The following is a 13,097-nucleotide window of genomic DNA, read 5'->3' as shown; positions in this document are numbered from 1 at the left end:
TCTTTAAGGGGAAATATATATTTTGCCATAAGCCTTGTTTTTTTTTTAAACATTTTTTGAAGATTGACTAACCAAACATGAAACAGGTACATTAAAAATAATTAAGCTTTTCGTATACCCATTATTATGCTAGTTTGCAACGAATTTGCGTGTATCCTATCATCAGAAAACTCAATGACCAAAATTTGCTTGATATTTCTCCAGTATCCTGCGGGACATGTATTGCCTCCAGCTAGCTTTAGCTTTCAGAGCCAGACATAGAACCCAGTTCAAGCAATAAAGGTCATAAACTAGTAACAAGCATTAATTAAACATCTCTTTGTATATAGCTTAGTGTATGGCATTATGTAATCTCATACCTGTTGGCTGTTTAGCTCAGAGAAAGAGCTAATCTCATCAATCACTGTCAACAGGGTGTCAACAATCACTGTCTCTGTTGGCTGGCACTGGCTACATGCATTACTCATGTGTCTTTGTGTAACTTGTGATGTACTCTCTAACTTGGTCCACATAAATGCATGCTAATAATCAAGTGTCTTTTTTTCTTGTAGAGTGTGACATTGTGTTTCGTAATAATGCTATAATGCCTGGCTTGCTTTTGGTTGCAGGTATGTACTGACAAGATAAAACAATCTGACTTTTTATCATTTTTTTTTCCAGGCTTTCATTTATATGGTCTCTAATTTAGACAACAACTGCGACGACTTAGCCTTTAGCTGTGCGCTTTTCTTGTTGTTTTGTTATCGTTACTTATGCCAACAGAAAATTTAATATTCACATTGTTTTTATATAGTAATGATAATAGCAAAAAGAGTACAATTTAAAATAGTTTTTCTCTGTAATTACCAAAAATCATTTAGCAACCGATATAGTTCTAGTCATAACATTGAAATGAATATTTTCATGGTGTAGTATCCTGGTTAGCCTCTGAACCTTGAGTTAAATGTATTCTGTTTTTGTCTAATTTAAAAGTTTTGAGCTATTGAGACATACACTGACCCTCGTATAGAGATAAACCCTGTCTTTAACAATGATGATTTCAGCCAGCTTTCAATAACCTAACCAACAGACCTTACCCATTCTGTGTTGTGCTGTCCTTGTATTGTGGTTGGTTTTTGTTAGTGCAGAGTAGGTGAGAAGTAGGATACTTGAGCCAATAAAAGAGTTACATTTTTAGTATGAAATAACTAAGGTTTTTTTGCGTTGTATTTATAATTTTGCATGCTCTTAGAGCTTGGTTAAGTGCATCGGTGAACATGGTTTTACTTTTGCTCTCTCAACTGCATTCAAATAATTTCATATAGTAAAGTCAATGGGCCATCTATCTTTGAAGAAAGATGCATGGGTCAGTATGGAGGATTCAGAGGCCACCACTTGAGGAAACTTGGGCATAAGGGCAAATTTCATGATCTTAGGCTATACATATAACTGAAAGCTTTTCATTTAATATCTTATTACAGCACTACCCATAACATTATTTGACGTATAGATTTTTGCTGCTTTCTTTTTATAAAACTATGGTATTGGCTAAAAGCGTAAATTGAATGGGTTATGATAAAATTATACTTGGCCGCTTGACCCATCTATCCGTTTTTGCGCTTGCATTGCAGTAGATTAGTTGGGCCAACTGGTCCAACTACCCTCATCCTTAATGGCCCATGTATACCCAGCTTATAACTTTTGTAAAGTGCCATGACTCTCAAGTTATTTACAGATTAGTTTTAAATTTTGTCTCAAATCGGTTAAAAGATGTTTATTTATGTTAAAAACAAAAATTTGAGTAAACGTCATTCATTTGCTGCATGTTAAACCTGCTAGAATATTAAGTAAATTTACGAAACAGTACTGATGAAAGGTAACTTACCTCCGTGCTTGACATTTTCACTTTGACAGAAACTAAGATGGCAGCAGTGACCTATTTTTGGATTGGACAATATTATACAAGCAATAGAAAACTAAAATAAAGTAAACAATTTCTAATAATGGGATACCTATGTATCCCCTGTTTCCATATATCCCACTTCTCCCCTAATATTTGTCCTGAGTAATTATACTCACTGGAAATGTGAGTTTATCTTCTCCCAATTTTTGGCATTAGAAAGTTTGAGTATTTTTATCATGTTTGCTAGAATTTTGACTTCTGAGTTCGAGTTTGGCACATGAATTATTGAAGCACAATGAATAAATGTTGGGATTAGTCGCTTGAAAGATGTGCGATACTCAACAACTATGCCTGCTATGGACTAATGCATCTATGGAAATAATTATAATTGTATTTTAATATCACAATTACTATTCTGGTGTTATGGATTAAATTAGGCTGCTGAAATATAACACTGGATATCTAACATGTTTCAGTCAATGCTACTTGCTAAATTAAGTTTGAGCAGGGTAGTGTTTTTAAACGTTTACTCTCTATTCTTTGGATTTAAGATTCAATGTTTTTGTAGTTGTACCTGCAAAATGATAGAAAATCATTTTCACCTGTAATTACAATTTAAGTATATGGAACAGTACTTGAATTGTTCCATATACTTGAAGAAAGAGATAGAGATAAAGTTATAGCGACCAAAAAAGGTAATTGACATGGTATGGCTAAATATGACAGGGTTGTTATTCACTGCTGCCACATTCAAGGCAAGGCCAATGTTTTCACTGCGGTTTATCTAGTATTTTGCAATATTATCACAGACTCATTATACACGCATTATGTGGCTCTCGGAGCGAATAAGAGTCAGGCTTATAGGGCAGAGCTAGCTAGAGAGTGGCAAAACACACCTGTGAATAATAAAACTTGATCGGAAACACTTACTAGAACCAACATCTTCGTACATACATAAAGCAATAAGCTGGGACAAGAACCCACCAGAGCACGCAAGCCAATAATAGCTAAAGCTGAAGCAATAATAGTCATAAAAGCTGAAGCAAGCGGTAGAAATGTCAAGTGATTTGCAGGAACTGATAATTGCAGGGCTTTGTGAAGCGTATTAGATATGCATGACATGAGAAAAACTCTTTGTGGCGGATTTACATATTATTGATTTTATTGAATGATATTAATTCATTCGCACCTGCCTAATTTTTAGGCGATTTGCCCCAGATGCCGCTGATTTTCGGAAAGTTGCCGTAATTCAAATTACTACTACAAAAAACAAACTTAAGATAATTTACTCATTTAAATTTCACAAGAACCAGCCAAATCTCCGTTTTCAAATTATATTATATTCATACAAACAACTCGTATCCCTTTTATGTAGATTCATGCATCAAAGAAGGTAGTTTTAGGAAATTTCCAATTTTCAAAAAAATTTCATTTGCTGAAACAAAGTTAGATTTGCACCATAAAAATTGCAAAATATACTAAGTTTGACTGAAATTAGTTATTTATTACAGACAATACATAGTTATAAAGATTATTTATACAGATGTAGTTAGTCACGAACACGAAAATCATGAAACTTCAAATTTTTCCCAACGAGAAACTTTGAATTTTTTCTTCAAACAAATGCATAGCAAATCTATATGCCAATATAACACGAATAAAACTTCATGAAAATGTTTCAAATAATAAAAATATGTTCAATAACTCTGTTCTTGACTTTTCAGATATTATAGACAGCTCTCAGAACCAATATGATCCTATCGAAACTGAAAGATAACGTCAGTCTGACTACAGCTGGCAGCGTGAAGAATGCATTTTTATTCGAGCATAACGATTCAAATTGGCAAAATTAAAAGTTAAGAGAAACTTTGAAACATTAAAAATAATGTTTTAATTTGATTTATGCAGTCTTTCAGTGTCTTACCACTTTTTGATCTGCATATTTACTGCTGAAGTTGAAAAAAGATTATCACAAACGATAAAATTTCAAGTCAGCATGATGATTTCCGGTTTTGGTAGATATTGAGATAGGTGTACTAATCGGGTTATAACTTTTGTCGGAGATGTCACAGAAGCATATTTTAAAGTTTGTCTGATTGGCCAGAAATTTTTCTTTATAGCGAATTAGAAGTATTATTTTATAACTAAAAAATAATGATGCAAAGAGTTGGTAAATTTCAGACGCGAGTAAACACGCGTTGAGTGCCTGACAATGTTATAAATACGCATGTTAACTTGCGTTAACTCGCGCATGGGTGCGAATGAGTTTATCTGGTTATGTAAACATTCACAGTAGCAGATATTATTTGAGAGAAAATGACTATTTTGACTTAGCCTTGCTTTTGTTTGTAAACATTTTGTTGAAGATTGTCTAACGAACCATGATACAGGTACATGCAAAATCGTGAAGCTCTTCGTATACACATTAATATGCTAGTTTGCAAGTTTTTGTCTCGAGCTTTAGCTTTCAGAGCCAAACATAGAACCCCGTTCAAGAAATAAAGGTCTTAAACTAGTAAGAAGCATTATTTAAACACCCCTTTGTATATAGCTGAGTGTATGGCATTATGTAATCTCATACCTGTTTGCTGTTTAGTTCAGAGAAAGAGCTAATCTCATCAATCGCTGTAAACCACATGCTGGCACTGGTTACACTCATTACTCATGTCTTTGTCTAACTGGTGATGTACTGTCTAACTTGCCAACATAAATGGATGCTAATCAATTGTCGTTTTTCTTGTAGAGTCCGATATTGAGTTTCGTAATAATGCTACAATGCCTGGCTTGCTCTTGATTGCAGGTATGTACTGACCAGATAAAACGATCTAACTTTTTTCCATATTTTCTTTCCAGGTTTGCATTCATATGGTCTCTAATTTAGACAACAACTGCCAGGACTTAGCCATTAGCTGTGCGCCTTTCTTGTTTTTTTTTACTGTTACTTATGCCAACAAGAACTTTAAAATGGTATTGTTTCATATAACAATAATAACAACATAGAGTTACTACTTAGAATAGTTTTTCTCTGTTATTACAAAAAATCAAAATTTGCATTCAATATAGTTCTGGTGATAATATTAAAATGAGTATTTTTATGGTTTAGTCTCATGGTTAGCCTCTGAGCCTTGATTTCAATGTATTCTGGTTTTGCTAACTGGAAGGTTTTAAGCTATTGAGACATTCACTGACCCTCCAATGAAAATAAAGACTGGTTTTAACTCTTTCGCTACCGTAAGCCGATATATCAGCTTTAGTGGTAGTTCAAGTACAGGCCGTAAGCCATATATCGGCTTTAGTGGTAGTTCAAGTACAGGCCGTAAGCCATATATCATCTTTAGTGGTAGTTCAAGTACAGGCCGTAAGCCATATATCGGCTTTAGTGGTAGTTCAAGTACAGGCCGTAAGCCATATATCGGCTTTAGTGGTAGTTCAAGTACAGGCCGTAAGCCATATATCAGCTTTAGTGGTAGTTCAAGTACAGGCCGTAAGCCATATATCGGCTTTAGTGGTAGTTCAAGTACAGGCCGTAAGCCATATATCAGCTTTAGTGGTAGTTCAAGTACAGGCCGTAAGCCATATGTCGGCTTTAGTGGTAGTTCAAGTACAGGCCGTAAGCCATATATCGGCTTTAGTGGTAGTTCAAGTACAGGCCGTAAGCCATATATCATCTTTAGTGGTAGTTCAAGTACAGGCCGTAAGCCATATATCGGCTTTAGTGGTAGTTCAAGTACAGGCCGTAAGCCATATATCGGCTTTAGTGGTAGTTCAAGTACAGGCCGTAAGCCATATATCAGCTTTAGTGGTAGTTCAAGTACAGGCCGTAAGCCATATATCAGCTTTAGTGGTAGTTCAAGACTTCAAGTACAGGCCGTAAGCCATATATCGGCTTTAGTGGTAGTTCAAGTACAGGCCGTAAGCCATATATCGGCTTTAGTGGTAGTTCAAGTACAGGCCGTAAGCCATATATCGGCTTTAGTGGTAGTTCAAGTACAGGCCGTAAGCCATATATCGGCTTTAGTGGTAGTTCAAGTACAGGCCGTAAGCCATATATCGGCTTTAGTGGTAGTTCAAGTACAGGCCGTAAGCCATATATCAGCTTTAGTGGTAGTTCAAGTACAGGCCGTAAGCCATATATCGGCTTTAGTGGTAGTTCAAGTACAGGCAGTAAGCCATATATCAGCTTTAGTGGTAGTTCAAGTACAGGCCGTAAGCCATATATCAGCTTTAGTGGTAGTTCAAGTACAGGCCATATATCGGCTTTTCAATATGGTTTCACTTTTCTTTTAATTATGAAGCCTATAGAACAGCTAGACTAATCAAATTTTGTCTCCAGTGAAACAACCTTGTTGCCAACTACTTGCTATCAATGTAAATATTTTTAGCTAAATATTGTCAACAAATCGCGGTGATAAATGTAGTGACCGTAAAATGATATATCCGCTTATCAATAGGGTTTCACTTTTCTTTTCATTGCGAAGCCTACACATTAGCTAGACCAATCAAAATTTGTCTCCAGTGAAACAATTGTGTTGCCAATCACGTGCACCTAAAAAATTTTTGTTTCAACTAATCCATTTCTAATTATTTTTCAAAACGGTGAAACCAGATCGTTATCGTCATAGCAAGGAAAAACACACTGCGTTCGTTCAACACAAATAAAACGTTCGATATTGTACAAGAGTAAAAATCACCTTGTAATTATCTTGTAGAAAATTTTGTTTTGAATAGGATGCATTTTACAGTAAAGTGATATCTGCTTTTATTCTCGAGATATTGCTTAATTACTAGCGGTATATCAGCTTTTCAAAAAGTTGGTTCATTAATTTGGGCAGAATATTCATTCGGTAAGATTTTAATGTGGTAGTGAAAGAGTTAAAGGTTTACTTGCATCAACATTTATATTACAGTTATTTAGTATGGAAAGATTAACCAAGTCTTACTTTGTTGTGTTGTAGGTGGAAAATATTTTACTAACTATATTTTTCCAGTATATTTTGAGTCATGAAATGATGATGAGCGTGTGCTGGATGGATATGATCTGTAAATTTTTTTACGAGTTTTTAAAATTGTACAAAAGTTTATAGTTTCAGCCCGAACAATGGTGAAATACCATTTTTTTCTGTTTGATGACATCGGTGGTAGGTTTTTACTAGTGTTTGATCAAATATCATTATACTATTCTTTGGATCGCTGAAAATATTGCCCAGGTTTACTGACACGCATTGATAAGATCGGCAAGGATCAAAGCGTTAAAACTTGACATATCATCAATTCATGAATTTTTACAAGTTTATATTTATATTTAACGACTATGGTATTATCTTATTGACATGGAATTACTTAATTTATTTGAAAATTTTAGCACTTTAACTACCAGAGGTGCGAGCTGTCTACTGACACAGGCTTGGGTAATATTTCATAACAAAGGCTAGTACAAAGCCATTTGCCCAGCTGCTTGCATTGAAAGCTGCTCATCCATAACAGCTCATGTATTGCTTTCCAGTTGGCAAGCACTTTATGTATGCCTATATCAAATTTATCGGCATGTCCACCAACATATCAACTGGTCGTGGATCAGTAGTTTGTTATCTGTTTAGGCCTACGTAGTCATTAAAGTCATCTTTCCTGAGAGATGTTACAATGATGAACAGATCTCAAATGCTAGTTCAACGCTTCTTCCCAGTCATTGGATGCGTAACCAACCTGATTTTCAAGGGCTGGTAGGTCATCCTTAACTAGTTCACTTAATAAGCTTTTTACTCAATGACCTCGCATAGACCTTTCAACACATTAGTTTCAACACTTGTTGCCATTTGTCTGTTGCTTTGAATTTCTTTGCATAAAGTGAACCTTTTTGCGGTATAATTTTAATTTATTTTAGACTTGATCGATACCCCAAACTTTTTTTTTAACTTTTGATAAACGTGATAATAATACCTCAAAAAAATACCATAACGCATCTATTTTGATGCAACAACACTCTATCTTTCAGTCCTACTCCCATCCTTCAATAAAAAATGGCCCTCAATTTTTCAAACAATTGCTTTAAGTGGTCTCAAATAGCACTACCATTAAAATAGAGTTAGCATTCAAATATAGGTTTAACGGTAGCCCACTTTCAACATGTCTGCAAATACCAAATAAAAGGTGGTCAGAGGCTCAATGCATAAAGTGGTCATCAACTTTCTTACTTAATATTTTGTTACAAACATTTTACTTTTGTAGAAGTTGTTTGATCTGGAGAATAAAGATGAGCTCTCCACACCGAACTATAGTCCCTCGATCATTTCCTCATAGAACCAATCATATCGGTCTACAAGTTTTTAAAAAAGCTAAAGGGTGAGTTTATGAGCCCTTGTTTTTTTAGTCTTGATCTTCTGATGATTATAGTTGGCTCTGGAGACTGCAGTCATTAATTACATTGGGCAGTTGGCTAAACCAAAATACCATAGCACTGGCAATCAAAAAAATAACTAAAACAATAGTTAGGATGCAAAATACTAATGTATGAAGTTGTATGTACAAATTATCCGTTTTTTATATTTATGTACAGTATTTCAACTATGTATAAATTTAGTATAAAGTTTATTAAAATATTATTATTAAATATTAATACTTAAATGTTAATATAAAAATATTAACCATTTTTGCAAAGTTTGACTGATTTTTTTAATGAGTTTAATTTGGGTTCTCAGAATTGAAACGTTTTAAAACACAAGCAGGTTTGTACGTAGTCCATTAACTGAGTGCATACAACAGGCTGTGCAGTGCAGCTCAGCACAACGTACGCGTTTAGCCAATATCAATGTTCTATGGCTCTTACAAAGTTTTCCGTACAAAACACTTTTTTTAGTGAGTAGCTGATTAATTGATTAATGGATTACTGATTGCTTCCTATTTTATTAGCAAAAGAGGCCGAGAACACGACCGAGCTCACACTGCAACACACTTTTAGCTTTTTGTTCGCATCTTTAGATGTAAAATTTTCTGTTGATTGATGTGTATATAAAAAATCTCATAGGCGGCGGGTTCAAAAATAGGGGCCATGCTAACCTGAGGGCACACTTCATTCATTGGTGAAAGTTAGGTCTTTAACAAAAGCCATTACATTTATGAGAATAGCGATTTGTATACCAAAATATGTTGTATTCTAATAAATAGTGTATTACGTTGTTCTATATAGAACGATATGGTAATGATGCTACCATATCACTACCAGGCGCACTGGCTTTTTAGCTATAACTAAAAATAACTTGTATTAACCGTTTTAGGCAACACTCTTGCTCACCTAAATTCTGGAGTTTTCTGTTCATGTAATAATATTATGTTTTCCAAACTATGATACAATTAAAAGTGCTCTTGTGAATCCTGGTCATCAAATGTTTTTAGCATTTTTTTATAACATCAAGTGGCAATTAAATTTTCCTATTTAATAATAATAATTTATTGTGTTTTCCAAACTATGATACAATTAAAAATGCTATTGTGAATTCTGGTCATCAAATATTTTTAGCAATTTTTTTATAACATCAAGTGGCAATTCAAATTTCCTATTTTCCAGCAAGATCAATAAATTTTTAACCCCTCTTAGCATTTTCAACATATTGAAGAGTGAAGTAATAATTTGTGGACATGATCCACAATAATCATGAACTTGTGGTATGACTCTTACTCTGTTTCTTACATCAAGCCTGCTTATAAACATGCTGTCAAAATGCAGTTGCATTTAAAGGTCGACTCGCAACAAAATTTACATTACAGTTATTTGGTATCAAAAAATTCACCATGTCTTACTCTACTGGGTTGTAGGTGCAGAATTTGTAGAATGGTAATTACAAGCTCTTAAAAGCTCAAAAATGAACAGTTAATCGCAGCCATCAGGAAAACATCGTAGGTTAGAATCCCTGTATTTTGATTATGTACTCAACTCAATGTAGTTATTGTTCTGACATGCAGTGTTATCACGTAAAATTAAAGGCCAATCACAGCCTCGGTATAAAACGTCTCGTAGCACTAGTTTATGACAAACACTTCGGGTTCTACACTTCGGGTATACACTTCGGGTATACATTCCTTCGAACTAAAGTTAAAAAATAAAATAATTTTTAGGCGAGGTTTTGAGATATCAGTGCTCAAAGTGACAGCATTACAATGATCAGGAAATAGTCACCTAAGGACAATAGACATGATTTATTGAATACATGAGGTAAATTTGTAAAAATATTTTGACAAATGAGGTTGCAAAAAAGTTTAAACAGAAGCCATCACTGCGCAACTTACACCCCATTTTAGCCGTTTCGTAAAGGGATTCCAACCTATGACGTTTTTGTGATGGCTGCGATTAACTGTTTGCTTTTGATCTTTTAAGATCTTGTGATCACTTTTCCCCATATTTTGCACTTACAACACAGCAGAGTAAGATACGGTAAATGGTTTGAGACTAAATAACTGTAATGTAAGTTTTGTTGCAAGCTCACCAATAATTTACGCATAAATTGTCTCAGTTATTTTATTTTTTTAATCATTTAAGAATTAAATTAGCTATAATAATAATTAGCTCGATTAATATTAAAAGCTTGGAAACCTCTGGTATTGTTTTTTTTTGAATTATACACGTATACAATATGATCGTCAAATACAGCAAAGCATGACGTAAAAGTAATACAAAGCAGATTTTACACTGATTGCTTCTGTTTTCTTTTGACGAAGCTGTTTCAGTGCGAATCAAATTGTTCAACTCCTGAGCTACTGTGAACCTAGTAGGACAGTAAAGATAGTCAGTGTTTTCGCATAACCAAGTGCTGCATGATGTGGCTTTGTCAAGCTTTTGTACGAATGGGTCGCAATCTCAAAAACCATGGTCAAGTCGCAAACCATGAAGTTGAGTTATCCGACTATAAAGCTGCACTAACTGAATAAGTAATACATTTTTTTTAGATATACAGCTATTTCTATGACAACCAGCTACAATCTGTTTAGATTTTTAACTTCAGCATAATTTTCTGGATATAAATTCAGAAATCTAGATAAATATCACAACATCTTGATTGATATTGGTTGCTATGACATTTTGAAATGTAAACACAATTGTGCATTAGTTTTTGTTTCTCAAACTTCAACACTTGTTTTCTCGGAACTATGTTTTGGCATTAATGGTTTCAGCATTCAGCATGCATTAATTACATGCATTCAGTTTATTGACCATAAAACCTGCTGTAATTGAGGTAAAATCAAAATTTTGTTTTGCAAAATAGCTGTGAACTCACTCCTTTTGATAGTAGTGTAGATAACTCCCAATCTCAAACCACTGATTTAACCATGGTTTCTGAGATCATGACCCAAATTGTTTATGATTAGTGAGTAATTGACAAATTACTTTACTGTATATATACCTGAATGAAAAAAGCAATTGTTTGTATATGTTGAACCAATAAAAATATGTTTACAACCCAAGTGTAGTTTCGCTTTGCGAATATTTGCTTTATGACAATTTCTTCTTAGAAATGACAGTCATGTCGGAGGCATAACAGCCACAAATTTTTACTAGTTTTAGTTCTATGGACTGGGTAATTTTATTGAGTAATAGTGCTGATGAGAGTAATTATTTTTGTCAGTAATAATATATTGTAAACTAATAATATTCATGAATCATCTGACTCGAGTTTTATGCTCACCTCACGGTAATTTCAAAATGAACGAAAAATGTTCCCTCTCATTCTGCAACACATTTTTTATAGTTTTCGCGGCATCAACTAACGTATTATTATACTGATTAATTTGCTATAAAAAGACTGTTAATAGATCATGTGGTTTAAAGTTATAACCATTTATACAGACTCATTTTAGAAATTAGGTGTCACTAATTACTTATGTCGCAGTAAAGAAATTCCTTTCGTAGTAAAGGAGTTGACGTTAGTTTGTTAAATACATCATGTAGTTACCACACTGTTTAGAACAAATAGTGCTAATGTAAAACTACAATAAAAATATGTCATCGCTAACATAAATTTGCTACCAGTTTTAATTTTATATTATACTATATATTTTATATAGGTTTTGCATTTTCTATTAAAGGATTTTAAATGTTCCCAGGACAAAAAGAAGCCACTGTAACAGGCTTTTCATAGAAATGATTTTAAACTCTATCTTAGTATGATAGATATTTCTGTAACAAGTATTGATGTGGCTAATTGTGCCTAATACTTTTATACGCTTTTGACTAAGTCGAACAAATCTAGTTTGTTTCACTCTTACCACCTGCCTCAAGTCGGTGCAAATGATCATCAAAAATTTGATTTCTTTGTGCCGCTAAAAATGGCACATTAAAGAGAATTTAGTTTGGTGCACACTCAAATATTGGTTAATTATTTGCCTTGCTAAAAACCGTAATAGACTCATCTGGATTACATGTACAACTTAGCTGCCTAGGTTGCTAACTCGTAGTTCCGTGGCTTGTTATCATTTTGCTTGTTAGGGAGTAGTAATCTTTTTAAAAAAATGAACCCGCTTTTTTTGTTGGAAACATACCATTCAAGCAGCAAATGTATGTCAGTGCTACTGCGCATTATGCTGGTTAATATTCTCAGCTTTGTTAATCATTGTTAGTATTGAATAAGTGTTGCTGCTTTTTGGTTTGTCTCTTTTTCCATATATATGTAACTATTATGTATGACTTTTTAGCTTCATGAAGCTGGTGCAGAGTTCTTACTAACCCTTTAGTGACCGCGGGCTTACGGCTGGAATTCCCCCAGCGCACCAGAGCAATTACTATGGTTATTTGAGCCTTCGATACCACTGCGTAAAAACTGCATCAACTTTCATCAAAATTGAGGTAGATACATAAATTAACATGCACAAGAATGCTGAGAAATTTCTCTACAAGCTGATTTTTTTTTATGTAGCTAGCTTGCATTTGCTTTCCTGCAAAACTCTCAATTCGTTGAAGCGACGAGTTTTTTTATTTTTGTCGGTCATTTTCAATTGTTTTCATATTTACTAAAAGCAATTTTGCAATGTTGTATAAATAATTCCTGCATGGATTTATATGTTCACAACAATTTAAAAAAAAATTAGTCGTCCAAGAGCATTGAAAGTGGAGTTATGAGCTCCAATGTATAGCGGGAGCGCCACTGGAAATGCTCAAGACGCCTTGTCCATAAGCAGCGCAAGACAGTCACCCGACAAGGTTGCTCCAACTTTTGTGCAAATTGGCACA

At 34.1% G+C, this 13,097-nt stretch overlaps 1 protein-coding gene and 1 long non-coding RNA gene across 2 annotated transcripts in view; both read left to right on the top strand.

Annotated features, from left to right (window-relative positions):
• The window catches only part of LOC137398643 (uncharacterized), a 43,404-nt gene that overhangs the window by 16,656 nt on the left and 13,651 nt on the right, over window positions 1–13,097 (top strand). The window lies entirely within an intron of this gene.
• On the top strand, window positions 4,621–12,751 carry LOC137398955 (uncharacterized). The gene is made up of 4 exons (XR_010979080.1): window positions 4,621–4,682; window positions 7,480–7,602; window positions 8,108–8,221; window positions 12,563–12,751. It is a non-coding gene; the product is annotated as an uncharacterized lncRNA (long non-coding RNA).

The sequence above is a fragment of the Watersipora subatra genome, chromosome 6 (assembly GCF_963576615.1).
Source record: "Watersipora subatra chromosome 6, tzWatSuba1.1, whole genome shotgun sequence".
NCBI lineage: Eukaryota > Metazoa > Bryozoa > Gymnolaemata > Cheilostomatida > Watersiporidae > Watersipora > Watersipora subatra.
This window is presented reverse-complemented; position numbering and strand designations above follow the sequence as displayed.